Consider the following 15,033-nt stretch of genomic DNA (forward strand, 5'->3'; position numbering starts at 1 on the left):
GCTGCGCTTAAAATTTCTTTTTTGGTTTGCTACAATGCCTTTTCTGAAACGTTGTCTCCCTCTGCTGGAACACTGACTTCTTTCATTTAATGCCTGCAGACTATAAAAGAGAAACCAACCCAAAAAGTTTGGTTGATTAGTCTGTGGCATTCTTTTAAACTGTTGGTAATGGCGGTCTCTGTGAGCTTCTCAGTGACATTCAGCCATCCAGGTATCCCGCCTGCAGTAGACGGAATGTGGCAATGGAACGCTGGCTGCGCGTGTCATAATAGGCTCTGAGCCTTTATATACCTGCGCACAGCAGCAGCCACCTTCAGTCTGCTGCTGGACAGCCAGCAGCAGCAGCAGGAGAGGTAATTAATCAGCAACCCTCCTGCTAAGGGTAGACAGCTGCTCGTTCCACCCCCACCCCCCCCCCCGCCTTAATTGGTTCTCCTCCCTTCCAACGGTGTTGAGGCGGGTGGGAACAGCCGGGGGTTGAGGGTACTGTGCTAAAAGAGGTGGAGTTATGCAGATCTAAAACGCGTGGATTGCAGCAGCAGCAAGCCGAAAAGTGCAGGCATGTGAGGGATCTAGAGGTTGACAGCATGTCTTCTTAACGGGAGTCCAGGTGGCCATCTCCACAAATGGACTTTTCAGAATCCTTGGGTGGCACCGTAGTCGGAAACCAATTCTGGTTATCGCTTCTCGGCCTTTTGGCTAAGATCAAGTGTAGTATCTGTTCTTATCAGTTTAATATCTGATACGTCCCCTATCTGGGGACCATATATTAAATGGATTTTTAGAACAGGGAGATGGAAAAAGAGCTTGCTCTGTCCACTCCACGCATTGACCTGGTATTGCAGTATCTCCAGGACCGGTGCACCCCTTCTTTAATGCAGTTTCTAAAATCAGAAAGAATTGAATTCAATGATTTTTGTTCATTTGGCTTGTTTGTCGGATTTTGGGATGGACTCTTTGGCTTTGCTTTTCTTCTCCTCATTGGATTTTTCATGTTGAAAGTTGCAGAAGCCAGATGACAAGCTCATTTTGGTTCAACTTCAGCAACTGTGCATTGCATTGCCATGTAATGTAATGCAATGCTATCTATCTAGCTCTCCCTCTATACTTCCTTTTGGATAAACAGACATATTAGGCAAGCATTTTGGAGCTTTCACCTAAATAACTACAGGTGGTGAGATAAGCTGCACAATATAATTGACCTTTCAGTATATTGTTGCACACACACCATCTATTTAGCAAATGCCCTTGTTATCAACAGCAGCCTTTTAAACTCACCTGAGCTAACAGGTATGTGAGCTGGTTACTCTGCTGCGCTTAAAATTTCTTTTTTGGTTTGCTACAATGCCTTTTCTGAAACGTTGTCTCCCTCTGCTGGAACACTGACTTCTTTCATTTAATGCCTGCAGACTATAAAAGAGAAACCAACCCAAAAAGTTTGGTTGATTAGTCTGTGGCATTCTTTTAAACTGTTGCTTATGGCGGTCTCTGTGAGCTTCTCAGTGACATTCAGCCATCCAGGTATCCCGCCTGCAGTAGACGGAATGTGGCAATGGACGCTGGCTGCGCATGTCATAATAGGCTCTGAGCCTTTATATACCTGCGCACAGCAGCAGCCACCTTCAGTCTGCTGCTGGACAGCCAGCAGCAGCAGCAGCAGGAGAGGTAATTAATCAGCAACCCTCCTGCTAAGGGTAGACAGCTGCTCGTTCCACCCCCCCCCCCCGCCTTAATTGGTTCTCCTCCCTTCCAACGGTGTTGAGGCGGGTGGGAACAGCCGGGGGTTGAGGGTACTGTGCTAAAAGAGGTGGAGTTATGCAGATCTAAAACGCGTGGATTGCAGCAGCAGCAAGCCGAAAAGTGCAGGCATGTGAGGGATCTAGAGGTTGACAGCATGTCTTCTTAACGGGAGTCCAGGTGGCCATCTCCACAAATGGACTTTTCAGAATCCTTGGGTGGCACCGTAGTCGGAAACCAATTCTGGTTATCGCTTCTCGGCCTTTTGGCTAAGATCAAGTGTAGTATCTGTTCTTATCAGTTTAATATCTGATACGTCCCCTATCTGGGGACCATATATTAAATGGATTTTTAGAACAGAGAGATGGAAAAAGAGCTTGCTCTGTCCACTCCACGCATTGACCTGGTATTGCAGTATCTCCAGGACCGGTGCACCCCTTCTTTAATGCAGTTTCTAAAATCAGAAAGAATTGAATTCAATGCTTTTTGTTCATTTGGCTTGTTTGTCGGATTTTGGGATGGACTCTTTGGCTTTGCTTTTCTTCTCCTCATTGGATTTTTCATGTTAAAAGTTGCAGAAGCCAGATGACAAGCTCATTTTGGTTCAACTTCAGCAACTGTGCATTGCATTGCCATGTAATGTAATGCAATGCTATCTATCTAGCTCTCCCTCTATACTTCCTTTTGGATAAACAGACATATTAGGCAAGCATTTTGGAGCTTTCACCTAAATAACTACAGGTGGTGAGATAAGCTGCACAATATAATTGACCTTTCAGTATATTGTTGCACACACACCATCTATTTAGCAAATGCCCTTGTTATCAACAGCAGCCTTTTAAACTCACCTGAGCTAACAGGTATGTGAGCTGGTTACTCTGCTGCGCTTAAAATTTCTTTTTTGGTTTGCTACAATGCCTTTTCTGAAACGTTGTCTCCCTCTGCTGGAACACTGACTTCTTTCATTTAATGCCTGCAGACTATAAAAGAGAAACCAACCCAAAAAGTTTGGTTGATTAGTCTGTGGCATTCTTTTAAACTGTGGCTTATGGCGGTCTCTGTGAGCTTCTCAGTGACATTCAGCCATCCAGGTATCCCGCCTGCAGTAGACGGAATGTGGCAATGGAACGCTGGCTGCGCGTGTCATAATAGGCTCTGAGCCTTTATATACCTGCGCACAGCAGCAGCCACCTTCAGTCTGCTGCTGGACAGCCAGCAGCAGCAGCAGGAGAGGTAATTAATCAGCAACCCTCCTGCTAAGGGTAGACAGCTGCTCGTTCCACCCCCCCCCCCCGCCTTAATTGGTTCTCCTCCCTTCCAACGGTGTTGAGGCGGGTGGGAACAGCCGGGGGTTGAGGGTACTGTGCTAAAAGAGGTGGAGTTATGCAGATCTAAAACGCGTGGATTGCAGCAGCAGCAAGCCGAAAAGTGCAGGCATGTGAGGGATCTAGAGGTTGACAGCATGTCTTCTTAACGGGAGTCCAGGTGGCCATCTCCACAAATGGACTTTTCAGAATCCTTGGGTGGCACCGTAGTCGGAAACCAATTCTGGTTATCGCTTCTCGGCCTTTTGGCTAAGATCAAGTGTAGTATCTGTTCTTATCAGTTTAATATCTGATACGTCCCCTATCTGGGGACCATATATTAAATGGATTTTTAGAACAGGGAGATGGAAAAAGAGCTTGCTCTGTCCACTCCACGCATTGACCTGGTATTGCAGTATCTCCAGGACCGGTGCACCCCTTCTTTAATGCAGTTTCTAAAATCAGAAAGAATTGAATTCAATGCTTTTTGTTCATTTGGCTTGTTTGTCGGATTTTGGGATGGACTCTTTGGCTTTGCTTTTCTTCTCCTCATTGGATTTTTCATGTTAAAAGTTGCAGAAGCCAGATGACAAGCTCATTTTGGTTCAACTTCAGCAACTGTGCATTGCATTGCCATGTAATGTAATGCAATGCTATCTATCTAGCTCTCCCTCTATACTTCCTTTTGGATAAACAGACATATTAGGCAAGCATTTTGGAGCTTTCACCTAAATAACTACAGGTGGTGAGATAAGCTGCACAATATAATTGACCTTTCAGTATATTGTTGCACACACACCATCTATTTAGCAAATGCCCTTGTTATCAACAGCAGCCTTTTAAACTCACCTGAGCTAACAGGTATGTGAGCTGGTTACTCTGCTGCGCTTAAAATTTCTTTTTTGGTTTGCTACAATGCCTTTTCTGAAACGTTGTCTCCCTCTGCTGGAACACTGACTTCTTTCATTTAATGCCTGCAGACTATAAAAGAGAAACCAACCCAAAAAGTTTGGTTGATTAGTCTGTGGCATTCTTTTAAACTGTTGCTTATGGCGGTCTCTGTGAGCTTCTCAGTGACATTCAGCCATCCAGGTATCCCGCCTGCAGTAGACGGAATGTGGCAATGGAACGCTGGCTGCGCGTGTCATAATAGGCTCTGAGCCTTTATATACCTGCGCACAGCAGCAGCCACCTTCAGTCTGCTGCTGGACAGCCAGCAGCAGCAGCAGCAGGAGAGGTAATTAATCAGCAACCCTCCTGCTAAGGGTAGACAGCTGCTCGTTCCACCCCCCCCCCCGCCTTAATTGGTTTTCCTCCCTTCCAACGGTGTTGAGGCGGGTGGGAACAGCCGGGGGTTGAGGGTACTGTGCTAAAAGAGGTGGAGTTATGCAGATCTAAAACGCGTGGATTGCAGCAGCAGCAAGCCGAAAAGTGCAGGCATGTGAGGGATCTAGAGGTTGACAGCATGTCTTCTTAACGGGAGTCCAGGTGGCCATCTCCACAAATGGACTTTTCAGAATCCTTGGGTGGCACCGTAGTCGGAAACCAATTCTGGTTATCGCTTCTCGGCCTTTTGGCTAAGATCAAGTGTAGTATCTGTTCTTATCAGTTTAATATCTGATACGTCCCCTATCTGGGGACCATATATTAAATGGATTTTTAGAACAGGGAGATGGAAAAAGAGCTTGCTCTGTCCACTCCACGCATTGACCTGGTATTGCAGTATCTCCAGGACCGGTGCACCCCTTCTTTAATGCAGTTTCTAAAATCAGAAAGAATTGAATTCAATGCTTTTTGTTCATTTGGCTTGTTTGTCGGATTTTGGGATGGACTCTTTGGCTTTGCTTTTCTTCTCCTCATTGGATTTTTCATGTTAAAAGTTGCAGAAGCCAGATGACAAGCTCATTTTGGTTCAACTTCAGCAACTGTGCATTGCATTGCCATGTAATGTAATGCAATGCTATCTATCTAGCTCTCCCTCTATACTTCCTTTTGGATAAACAGACATATTAGGCAAGCATTTTGGAGCTTTCACCTAAATAACTACAGGTGGTGAGATAAGCTGCACAATATAATTGACCTTTCAGTATATTGTTGCACACACACCATCTATTTAGCAAATGCCCTTGTTATCAACAGCAGCCTTTTAAACTCACCTGAGCTAACAGGTATGTGAGCTGGTTACTCTGCTGCGCTTAAAATTTCTTTTTTGGTTTGCTACAATGCCTTTTCTGAAACGTTGTCTCCCTCTGCTGGAACACTGACTTCTTTCATTTAATGCCTGCAGACTATAAAAGAGAAACCAACCCAAAAAGTTTGGTTGATTAGTCTGTGGCATTCTTTTAAACTGTTGCTTATGGCGGTCTCTGTGAGCTTCTCAGTGACATTCAGCCATCCAGGTATCCCGCCTGCAGTAGACGGAATGTGGCAATGGAACGCTGGCTGCGCGTGTCATAATAGGCTCTGAGCCTTTATATACCTGCGCACAGCAGCAGCCACCTTCAGTCTGCTGCTGGACAGCCAGCAGCAGCAGCAGCAGGAGAGGTAATTAATCAGCAACCCTCCTGCTAAGGGTAGACAGCTGCTCGTTCCACCCCCCCCCCCGCCTTAATTGGTTTTCCTCCCTTCCAACGGTGTTGAGGCGGGTGGGAACAGCCGGGGGTTGAGGGTACTGTGCTAAAAGAGGTGGAGTTATGCAGATCTAAAACGCGTGGATTGCAGCAGCAGCAAGCCGAAAAGTGCAGGCATGTGAGGGATCTAGAGGTTGACAGCATGTCTTCTTAACGGGAGTCCAGGTGGCCATCTCCACAAATGGACTTTTCAGAATCCTTGGGTGGCACCGTAGTCGGAAACCAATTCTGGTTATCGCTTCTCGGCCTTTTGGCTAAGATCAAGTGTAGTATCTGTTCTTATCAGTTTAATATCTGATACGTCCCCTATCTGGGGACCATATATTAAATGGATTTTTAGAACAGGGAGATGGAAAAAGAGCTTGCTCTGTCCACTCCACGCATTGACCTGGTATTGCAGTATCTCCAGGACCGGTGCACCCCTTCTTTAATGCAGTTTCTAAAATCAGAAAGAATTGAATTCAATGCTTTTTGTTCATTTGGCTTGTTTGTCGGATTTTGGGATGGACTCTTTGGCTTTGCTTTTCTTCTCCTCATTGGATTTTTCATGTTAAAAGTTGCAGAAGCCAGATGACAAGCTCATTTTGGTTCAACTTCAGCAACTGTGCATTGCATTGCCATGTAATGTAATGCAATGCTATCTATCTAGCTCTCCCTCTATACTTCCTTTTGGATAAACAGACATATTAGGCAAGCATTTTGGAGCTTTCACCTAAATAACTACAGGTGGTGAGATAAGCTGCACAATATAATTGACCTTTCAGTATATTGTTGCACACACACCATCTATTTAGCAAATGCCCTTGTTATCAACAGCAGCCTTTTAAACTCACCTGAGCTAACAGGTATGTGAGCTGGTTACTCTGCTGCGCTTAAAATTTCTTTTTTGGTTTGCTACAATGCCTTTTCTGAAACGTTGTCTCCCTCTGCTGGAACACTGACTTCTTTCATTTAATGCCTGCAGACTATAAAAGAGAAACCAACCCAAAAAGTTTGGTTGATTAGTCTGTGGCATTCTTTTAAACTGTTGCTTATGGCGGTCTCTGTGAGCTTCTCAGTGACATTCAGCCATCCAGGTATCCCGCCTGCAGTAGACGGAATGTGGCAATGGAACGCTGGCTGCGCGTGTCATAATAGGCTCTGAGCCTTTATATACCTGCGCACAGCAGCAGCCACCTTCAGTCTGCTGCTGGACAGCCAGCAGCAGCAGCAGCAGGAGAGGTAATTAATCAGCAACCCTCCTGCTAAGGGTAGACAGCTGCTCGTTCCACCCCCCCCCCCCCCCCGCCTTAATTGGTTCTCCTCCCTTCCAACGGTGTTGAGGCGGGTGGGAACAGCCGGGGGTTGAGGGTACTGTGCTAAAAGAGGTGGAGTTATGCAGATCTAAAACGCGTGGATTGCAGCAGCAGCAAGCCGAAAAGTGCAGGCATGTGAGGGATCTAGAGGTTGACAGCATGTCTTCTTAACGGGAGTCCAGGTGGCCATCTCCACAAATGGACTTTTCAGAATCCTTGGGTGGCACCGTAGTCGGAAACCAATTCTGGTTATCGCTTCTCGGCCTTTTGGCTAAGATCAAGTGTAGTATCTGTTCTTATCAGTTTAATATCTGATACGTCCCCTATCTGGGGACCATATATTAAATGGATTTTTAGAACAGGGAGATGGAAAAAGAGCTTGCTCTGTCCACTCCACGCATTGACCTGGTATTGCAGTATCTCCAGGACCGGTGCACCCCTTCTTTAATGCAGTTTCTAAAATCAGAAAGAATTGAATTCAATGCTTTTTGTTCATTTGGCTTGTTTGTCGGATTTTGGGATGGACTCTTTGGCTTTGCTTTTCTTCTCCTCATTGGATTTTTCATGTTAAAAGTTGCAGAAGCCAGATGACAAGCTCATTTTGGTTCAACTTCAGCAACTGTGCATTGCATTGCCATGTAATGTAATGCAATGCTATCTATCTAGCTCTCCCTCTATACTTCCTTTTGGATAAACAGACATATTAGGCAAGCATTTTGGAGCTTTCACCTAAATAACTACAGGTGGTGAGATAAGCTGCACAATATAATTGACCTTTCAGTATATTGTTGCACACACACCATCTATTTAGCAAATGCCCTTGTTATCAACAGCAGCCTTTTAAACTCACCTGAGCTAACAGGTATGTGAGCTGGTTACTCTGCTGCGCTTAAAATTTCTTTTTTGGTTTGCTACAATGCCTTTTCTGAAACGTTGTCTCCCTCTGCTGGAACACTGACTTCTTTCATTTAATGCCTGCAGACTATAAAAGAGAAACCAACCCAAAAAGTTTGGTTGATTAGTCTGTGGCATTCTTTTAAACTGTTGCTTATGGCGGTCTCTGTGAGCTTCTCAGTGACATTCAGCCATCCAGGTATCCCGCCTGCAGTAGACGGAATGTGGCAATGGACGCTGGCTGCGCATGTCATAATAGGCTCTGAGCCTTTATATACCTGCGCACAGCAGCAGCCACCTTCAGTCTGCTGCTGGACAGCCAGCAGCAGCAGCAGCAGGAGAGGTAATTAATCAGCAACCCTCCTGCTAAGGGTAGACAGCTGCTCGTTCCACCCCCCCCCCCGCCTTAATTGGTTCTCCTCCCTTCCAACGGTGTTGAGGCGGGTGGGAACAGCCGGGGGTTGAGGGTACTGTGCTAAAAGAGGTGGAGTTATGCAGATCTAAAACGCGTGGATTGCAGCAGCAGCAAGCCGAAAAGTGCAGGCATGTGAGGGATCTAGAGGTTGACAGCATGTCTTCTTAACGGGAGTCCACGTGGCCATCTCCACAAATGGACTTTTCAGAATCCTTGGGTGGCACCGTAGTCGGAAACCAATTCTGGTTATCACTTCTCGGCCTTTTGGCTAAGATCAAGTGTAGTATCTGTTCTTATCAGTTTAATATCTGATACGTCCCCTATCTGGGGACCATATATTAAATGGATTTTTAGAACAGGGAGATGGAAAAAGAGCTTGCTCTGTCCACTCCACGCATTGACCTGGTATTGCAGTATCTCCAGGACCGGTGCACCCCTTCTTTAATGCAGTTTCTAAAATCAGAAAGAATTGAATTCAATGCTTTTTGTTCATTTGGCTTGTTTGTCGGATTTTGGGATGGACTCTTTGGCTTTGCTTTTCTTCTCCTCATTGGATTTTTCATGTTAAAAGTTGCAGAAGCCAGATGACAAGCTCATTTTGGTTCAACTTCAGCAACTGTGCATTGCATTGCCATGTAATGTAATGCAATGCTATCTATCTAGCTCTCCCTCTATACTTCCTTTTGGATAAACAGACATATTAGGCAAGCATTTTGGAGCTTTCACCTAAATAACTACAGGTGGTGAGATAAGCTGCACAATATAATTGACCTTTCAGTATATTGTTGCACACACACCATCTATTTAGCAAATGCCCTTGTTATCAACAGCAGCCTTTTAAACTCACCTGAGCTAACAGGTATGTGAGCTGGTTACTCTGCTGCGCTTAAAATTTCTTTTTTGGTTTGCTACAATGCCTTTTCTGAAACGTTGTCTCCCTCTGCTGGAACACTGACTTCTTTCATTTAATGCCTGCAGACTATAAAAGAGAAACCAACCCAAAAAGTTTGGTTGATTAGTCTGTGGCATTCTTTTAAACTGTTGCTTATGGCGGTCTCTGTGAGCTTCTCAGTGACATTCAGCCATCCAGGTATCCCGCCTGCAGTAGACGGAATGTGGCAATGGAACGCTGGCTGCGCGTGTCATAATAGGCTCTGAGCCTTTATATACCTGCGCACAGCAGCAGCCACCTTCAGTCTACTGCTGGACAGCCAGCAGCAGCAGCAGCAGGAGAGGTAATTAATCAGCAACCCTCCTGCTAAGGGTAGACAGCTGCTCGTTCCACCCCCCCCCCCCGCCTTAATTGGTTCTCCTCCCTTCCAACGGTGTTGAGGCGGGTGGGAACAGCCGGGGGTTGAGGGTACTGTGCTAAAAGAGGTGGAGTTATGCAGATCTAAAACGCGTGGATTGCAGCAGCAGCAAGCCGAAAAGTGCAGGCATGTGAGGGATCTAGAGGTTGACAGCATGTCTTCTTAACGGGAGTCCAGGTGGCCATCTCCACAAATGGACTTTTCAGAATCCTTGGGTGGCACCGTAGTCGGAAACCAATTCTGGTTATCGCTTCTCGGCCTTTTGGCTAAGATCAAGTGTAGTATCTGTTCTTATCAGTTTAATATCTGATACGTCCCCTATCTGGGGACCATATATTAAATGGATTTTTAGAACAGAGAGATGGAAAAAGAGCTTGCTCTGTCCACTCCACGCATTGACCTGGTATTGCAGTATCTCCAGGACCGGTGCACCCCTTCTTTAATGCAGTTTCTAAAATCAGAAAGAATTGAATTCAATGCTTTTTGTTCATTTGGCTTGTTTGTCGGATTTTGGGATGGACTCTTTGGCTTTGCTTTTCTTCTCCTCATTGGATTTTTCATGTTAAAAGTTGCAGAAGCCAGATGACAAGCTCATTTTGGTTCAACTTCAGCAACTGTGCATTGCATTGCCATGTAATGTAATGCAATGCTATCTATCTAGCTCTCCCTCTATACTTCCTTTTGGATAAACAGACATATTAGGCAAGCATTTTGGAGCTTTCACCTAAATAACTACAGGTGGTGAGATAAGCTGCACAATATAATTGACCTTTCAGTATATTGTTGCACACACACCATCTATTTAGCAAATGCCCTTGTTATCAACAGCAGCCTTTTAAACTCACCTGAGCTAACAGGTATGTGAGCTGGTTACTCTGCTGCGCTTAAAATTTCTTTTTTGGTTTGCTACAATGCCTTTTCTGAAACGTTGTCTCCCTCTGCTGGAACACTGACTTCTTTCATTTAATGCCTGCAGACTATAAAAGAGAAACCAACCCAAAAAGTTTGGTTGATTAGTCTGTGGCATTCTTTTAAACTGTGGCTTATGGCGGTCTCTGTGAGCTTCTCAGTGACATTCAGCCATCCAGGTATCCCGCCTGCAGTAGACGGAATGTGGCAATGGAACGCTGGCTGCGCGTGTCATAATAGGCTCTGAGCCTTTATATACCTGCGCACAGCAGCAGCCACCTTCAGTCTGCTGCTGGACAGCCAGCAGCAGCAGCAGCAGGAGAGGTAATTAATCAGCAACCCTCCTGCTAAGGGTAGACAGCTGCTCGTTCCACCACCCCCCCCCCGCCTTAATTGGTTCTCCTCCCTTCCAACGGTGTTGAGGCGGGTGGGAACAGCCGGGGGTTGAGGGTACTGTGCTAAAAGAGGTGGAGTTATGCAGATCTAAAACGCGTGGATTGCAGCAGCAGCAAGCCGAAAAGTGCAGGCATGTGAGGGATCTAGAGGTTGACAGCATGTCTTCTTAACGGGAGTCCAGGTGGCCATCTCCACAAATGGACTTTTCAGAATCCTTGGGTGGCACCGTAGTCGGAAACCAATTCTGGTTATCGCTTCTCGGCCTTTTGGCTAAGATCAAGTGTAGTATCTGTTCTTGTCAGTTTAATATCTGATACGTCCCCTATCTGGGGACCATATATTAAATGGATTTTTAGAACAGGGAGATGGAAAAAGAGCTTGCTCTGTCCACTCCACGCATTGACCTGGTATTGCAGTATCTCCAGGACCGGTGCACCCCTTCTTTAATGCAGTTTCTAAAATCAGAAAGAATTGAATTCAATGCTTTTTGTTCATTTGGCTTGTTTGTCGGATTTTGGGATGGACTCTCTGGCTTTGCTTTTCTTCTCCTCATTGGATTTTTCATGTTAAAAGTTGCAGAAGCCAGATGACAAGCTCATTTTGGTTCAACTTCAGCAACTGTGCATTGCATTGCCATGTAATGTAATGCAATGCTATCTATCTAGCTCTCCCTCTATACTTCCTTTTGGATAAACAGACATATTAGGCAAGCATTTTGGAGCTTTCACCTAAATAACTACAGGTGGTGAGATAAGCTGCACAATATAATTGACCTTTCAGTATATTGTTGCACACACACCATCTATTTAGCAAATGCCCTTGTTATCAACAGCAGCCTTTTAAACTCACCTGAGCTAACAGGTATGTGAGCTGGTTACTCTGCTGCGCTTAAAATTTCTTTTTTGGTTTGCTACAATGCCTTTTCTGAAACGTTGTCTCCCTCTGCTGGAACACTGACTTCTTTCATTTAATGCCTGCAGACTATAAAAGAGAAACCAACCCAAAAAGTTTGGTTGATTAGTCTGTGGCATTCTTTTAAACTGTTGCTTATGGCGGTCTCTGTGAGCTTCTCAGTGACATTCAGCCATCCAGGTATCCCGCCTGCAGTAGACGGAATGTGGCAATGGAACGCTGGCTGCGCGTGTCATAATAGGCTCTGAGCCTTTATATACCTGCGCACAGCAGCAGCCACCTTCAGTCTGCTGCTGGACAGCCAGCAGCAGCAGCAGGAGAGGTAATTAATCAGCAACCCTCCTGCTAAGGGTAGACAGCTGCTCGTTCCACCCCCCCCCCCGCCTTAATTGGTTCTCCTCCCTTCCAACGGTGTTGAGGCGGGTGGGAACAGCCGGGGGTTGAGGGTACTGTGCTAAAAGAGGTGGAGTTATGCAGATCTAAAACGCGTGGATTGCAGCAGCAGCAAGCCGAAAAGTGCAGGCATGTGAGGGATCTAGAGGTTGACAGCATGTCTTCTTAACGGGAGTCCAGGTGGCCATCTCCACAAATGGACTTTTCAGAATCCTTGGGTGGCACCGTAGTCGGAAACCAATTCTGGTTATCGCTTCTCGGCCTTTTGGCTAAGATCAAGTGTAGTATCTGTTCTTATCAGTTTAATATCTGATACGTCCCCTATCTGGGGACCATATATTAAATGGATTTTTAGAACAGGGAGATGGAAAAAGAGCTTGCTCTGTCCACTCCACGCATTGACCTGGTATTGCAGTATCTCCAGGACCGGTGCACCCCTTCTTTAATGCAGTTTCTAAAATCAGAAAGAATTGAATTCAATGCTTTTTGTTCATTTGGCTTGTTTGTCTGATTTTGGGATGGACTCTTTGGCTTTGCTTTTCTTCTCCTCATTGGATTTTTCATGTTAAAAGTTGCAGAAGCCAGATGACAAGCTCATTTTGGTTCAACTTCAGCAACTGTGCATTGCATTGCCATGTAATGTAATGCAATGCTATCTATCTAGCTCTCCCTCTATACTTCCTTTTGGATAAACAGACATATTAGGCAAGCATTTTGGAGCTTTCACCTAAATAACTACAGGTGGTGAGATAAGCTGCACAATATAATTGACCTTTCAGTATATTGTTGCACACACACCATCTATTTAGCAAATGCCCTTGTTATCAACAGCAGCCTTTTAAACTCACCTGAGCTAACAGGTATGTGAGCTGGTTACTCTGCTGCGCTTAAAATTTCTTTTTTGGTTTGCTACAATGCCTTTTCTGAAACGTTGTCTCCCTCTGCTGGAACACTGACTTCTTTCATTTAATGCCTGCAGACTATAAAAGAGAAACCAACCCAAAAAGTTTGGTTGATTAGTCTGTGGCATTCTTTTAAACTGTTGCTTATGGCGGTCTCTGTGAGCTTCTCAGTGACATTCAGCCATCCAGGTATCCCGCCTGCAGTAGACGGAATGTGGCAATGGAACGGTGGCTGCGCGTGTCATAATAGGCTCTGAGCCTTTATATACCTGCGCACAGCAGCAGCCACCTTCAGTCTGCTGCTGGACAGCCAGCAGCAGCAGCAGCAGGAGAGGTAATTAATCAGCAACCCTCCTGCTAAGGGTAGACAGCTGCTCGTTCCACCCGCCCCCCCCCCCGCCTTAATTGGTTCTCCTCCCTTCCAACGGTGTTGAGGCGGGTGGGAACAGCCGGGGGTTGAGGGTACTGTGCTAAAAGAGGTGGAGTTATGCAGATCTAAAACGCGTGGATTGCAGCAGCAGCAAGCCGAAAAGTGCAGGCATGTGAGGGATCTAGAGGTTGACAGCATGTCTTCTTAACGGGAGTCCAGGTGGCCATCTCCACAAATGGACTTTTCAGAATCCTTGGGTGGCACCGTAGTCGGAAACCAATTCTGGTTATCGCTTCTCGGCCTTTTGGCTAAGATCAAGTGTAGTATCTGTTCTTATCAGTTTAATATCTGATACGTCCCCTATCTGGGGACCATATATTAAATGGATTTTTAGAACAGAGAGATGGAAAAAGAGCTTGCTCTGTCCACTCCACGCATTGACCTGGTATTGCAGTATCTCCAGGACCGGTGCACCCCTTCTTTAATGCAGTTTCTAAAATCAGAAAGAATTGAATTCAATGCTTTTTGTTCATTTGGCTTGTTTGTCGGATTTTGGGATGGACTCTTTGGCTTTGCTTTTCTTCTCCTCATTGGATTTTTCATGTTAAAAGTTGCAGAAGCCAGATGACAAGCTCATTTTGGTTCAACTTCAGCAACTGTGCATTGCATTGCCATGTAATGTAATGCAATGCTATCTATCTAGCTCTCCCTCTATACTTCCTTTTGGATAAACAGACATATTAGGCAAGCATTTTGGAGCTTTCACCTAAATAACTACAGGTGGTGAGATAAGCTGCACAATATAATTGACCTTTCAGTATATTGTTGCACACACACCATCTATTTAGCAAATGCCCTTGTTATCAACAGCAGCCTTTTAAACTCACCTGAGCTAACAGGTATGTGAGCTGGTTACTCTGCTGCGCTTAAAATTTCTTTTTTGGTTTGCTACAATGCCTTTTCTGAAACGTTGTCTCCCTCTGCTGGAACACTGACTTCTTTCATTTAATGCCTGCAGACTATAAAAGAGAAACCAACCCAAAAAGTTTGGTTGATTAGTCTGTGGCATTCTTTTAAACTGTGGCTTATGGCGGTCTCTGTGAGCTTCTCAGTGACATTCAGCCATCCAGGTATCCCGCCTGCAGTAGACGGAATGTGGCAATGGAACGCTGGCTGCGCGTGTCATAATAGGCTCTGAGCCTTTATATACCTGCGCACAGCAGCAGCCACCTTCAGTCTGCTGCTGGACAGCCAGCAGCAGCAGCAGCAGGAGAGGTAATTAATCAGCAACCCTCCTGCTAAGGGTAGACAGCTGCTCGTTCCACCACCCCCCCCCGCCTTAATTGGTTCTCCTCCCTTCCAACGGTGTTGAGGCGGGTGGGAACAGCCGGGGGTTGAGGGTACTGTGCTAAAAGAGGTGGAGTTATGCAGATCTAAAACGCGTGGATTGCAGCAGCAGCAAGCCGAAAAGTGCAGGCATGTGAGGGATCTAGAGGTTGACAGCATGTCTTCTTAACGGGAGTCCAGGTGGCCATCTCCACAAATGGACTTTTCAGAATCCTTGGG

At 45.6% G+C, this 15,033-nt stretch overlaps 11 non-coding genes across 11 annotated transcripts; all 11 read left to right on the forward strand.

Annotated features, from left to right (window-relative positions):
* The first annotated feature begins 679 nt into the window (after window positions 1-679).
* LOC141158884 (U2 spliceosomal RNA) lies at window positions 680-870 on the forward strand. Its single transcript, XR_012248904.1, has one exon. It is a non-coding gene; the product is annotated as a U2 spliceosomal RNA (small nuclear RNA).
* A 1,116-nt stretch (window positions 871-1,986) lies between these two features.
* Window positions 1,987-2,177, forward strand: LOC141159910 (U2 spliceosomal RNA). The gene has a single exon (XR_012249903.1). It is a non-coding gene; the product is annotated as a U2 spliceosomal RNA (small nuclear RNA).
* Window positions 2,178-3,291: 1,114 nt separating this feature from the next.
* On the forward strand, window positions 3,292-3,482 carry LOC141158885 (U2 spliceosomal RNA). The gene has a single exon (XR_012248905.1). It is a non-coding gene; the product is annotated as a U2 spliceosomal RNA (small nuclear RNA).
* A 1,116-nt stretch (window positions 3,483-4,598) lies between these two features.
* Window positions 4,599-4,789, forward strand: LOC141158886 (U2 spliceosomal RNA). Its single transcript, XR_012248906.1, has one exon. It is a non-coding gene; the product is annotated as a U2 spliceosomal RNA (small nuclear RNA).
* A 1,116-nt stretch (window positions 4,790-5,905) lies between these two features.
* LOC141158887 (U2 spliceosomal RNA) lies at window positions 5,906-6,096 on the forward strand. Its single transcript, XR_012248907.1, has one exon. It is a non-coding gene; the product is annotated as a U2 spliceosomal RNA (small nuclear RNA).
* A 1,121-nt stretch (window positions 6,097-7,217) lies between these two features.
* On the forward strand, window positions 7,218-7,408 carry LOC141158888 (U2 spliceosomal RNA). Its single transcript, XR_012248908.1, has one exon. It is a non-coding gene; the product is annotated as a U2 spliceosomal RNA (small nuclear RNA).
* A 1,115-nt stretch (window positions 7,409-8,523) lies between these two features.
* On the forward strand, window positions 8,524-8,714 carry LOC141159475 (U2 spliceosomal RNA). The gene has a single exon (XR_012249481.1). It is a non-coding gene; the product is annotated as a U2 spliceosomal RNA (small nuclear RNA).
* A 1,117-nt stretch (window positions 8,715-9,831) lies between these two features.
* Window positions 9,832-10,022, forward strand: LOC141159911 (U2 spliceosomal RNA). The gene has a single exon (XR_012249904.1). It is a non-coding gene; the product is annotated as a U2 spliceosomal RNA (small nuclear RNA).
* Window positions 10,023-11,140: 1,118 nt separating this feature from the next.
* Window positions 11,141-11,331, forward strand: LOC141159696 (U2 spliceosomal RNA). Its single transcript, XR_012249697.1, has one exon. It is a non-coding gene; the product is annotated as a U2 spliceosomal RNA (small nuclear RNA).
* A 1,113-nt stretch (window positions 11,332-12,444) lies between these two features.
* On the forward strand, window positions 12,445-12,635 carry LOC141158889 (U2 spliceosomal RNA). The gene has a single exon (XR_012248909.1). It is a non-coding gene; the product is annotated as a U2 spliceosomal RNA (small nuclear RNA).
* A 1,120-nt stretch (window positions 12,636-13,755) lies between these two features.
* LOC141159913 (U2 spliceosomal RNA) lies at window positions 13,756-13,946 on the forward strand. The gene has a single exon (XR_012249906.1). It is a non-coding gene; the product is annotated as a U2 spliceosomal RNA (small nuclear RNA).
* The last annotated feature ends 1,087 nt before the right edge of the window (window positions 13,947-15,033 follow it).

Source organism: Phyllobates terribilis, unplaced genomic scaffold (assembly GCF_046119375.1).
Source record: "Phyllobates terribilis strain yellow unplaced genomic scaffold, ASM4611937v1 Scaffold_8__6_contigs__length_399053987, whole genome shotgun sequence".
NCBI classification, from domain to species: domain Eukaryota; kingdom Metazoa; phylum Chordata; class Amphibia; order Anura; family Dendrobatidae; genus Phyllobates; species Phyllobates terribilis.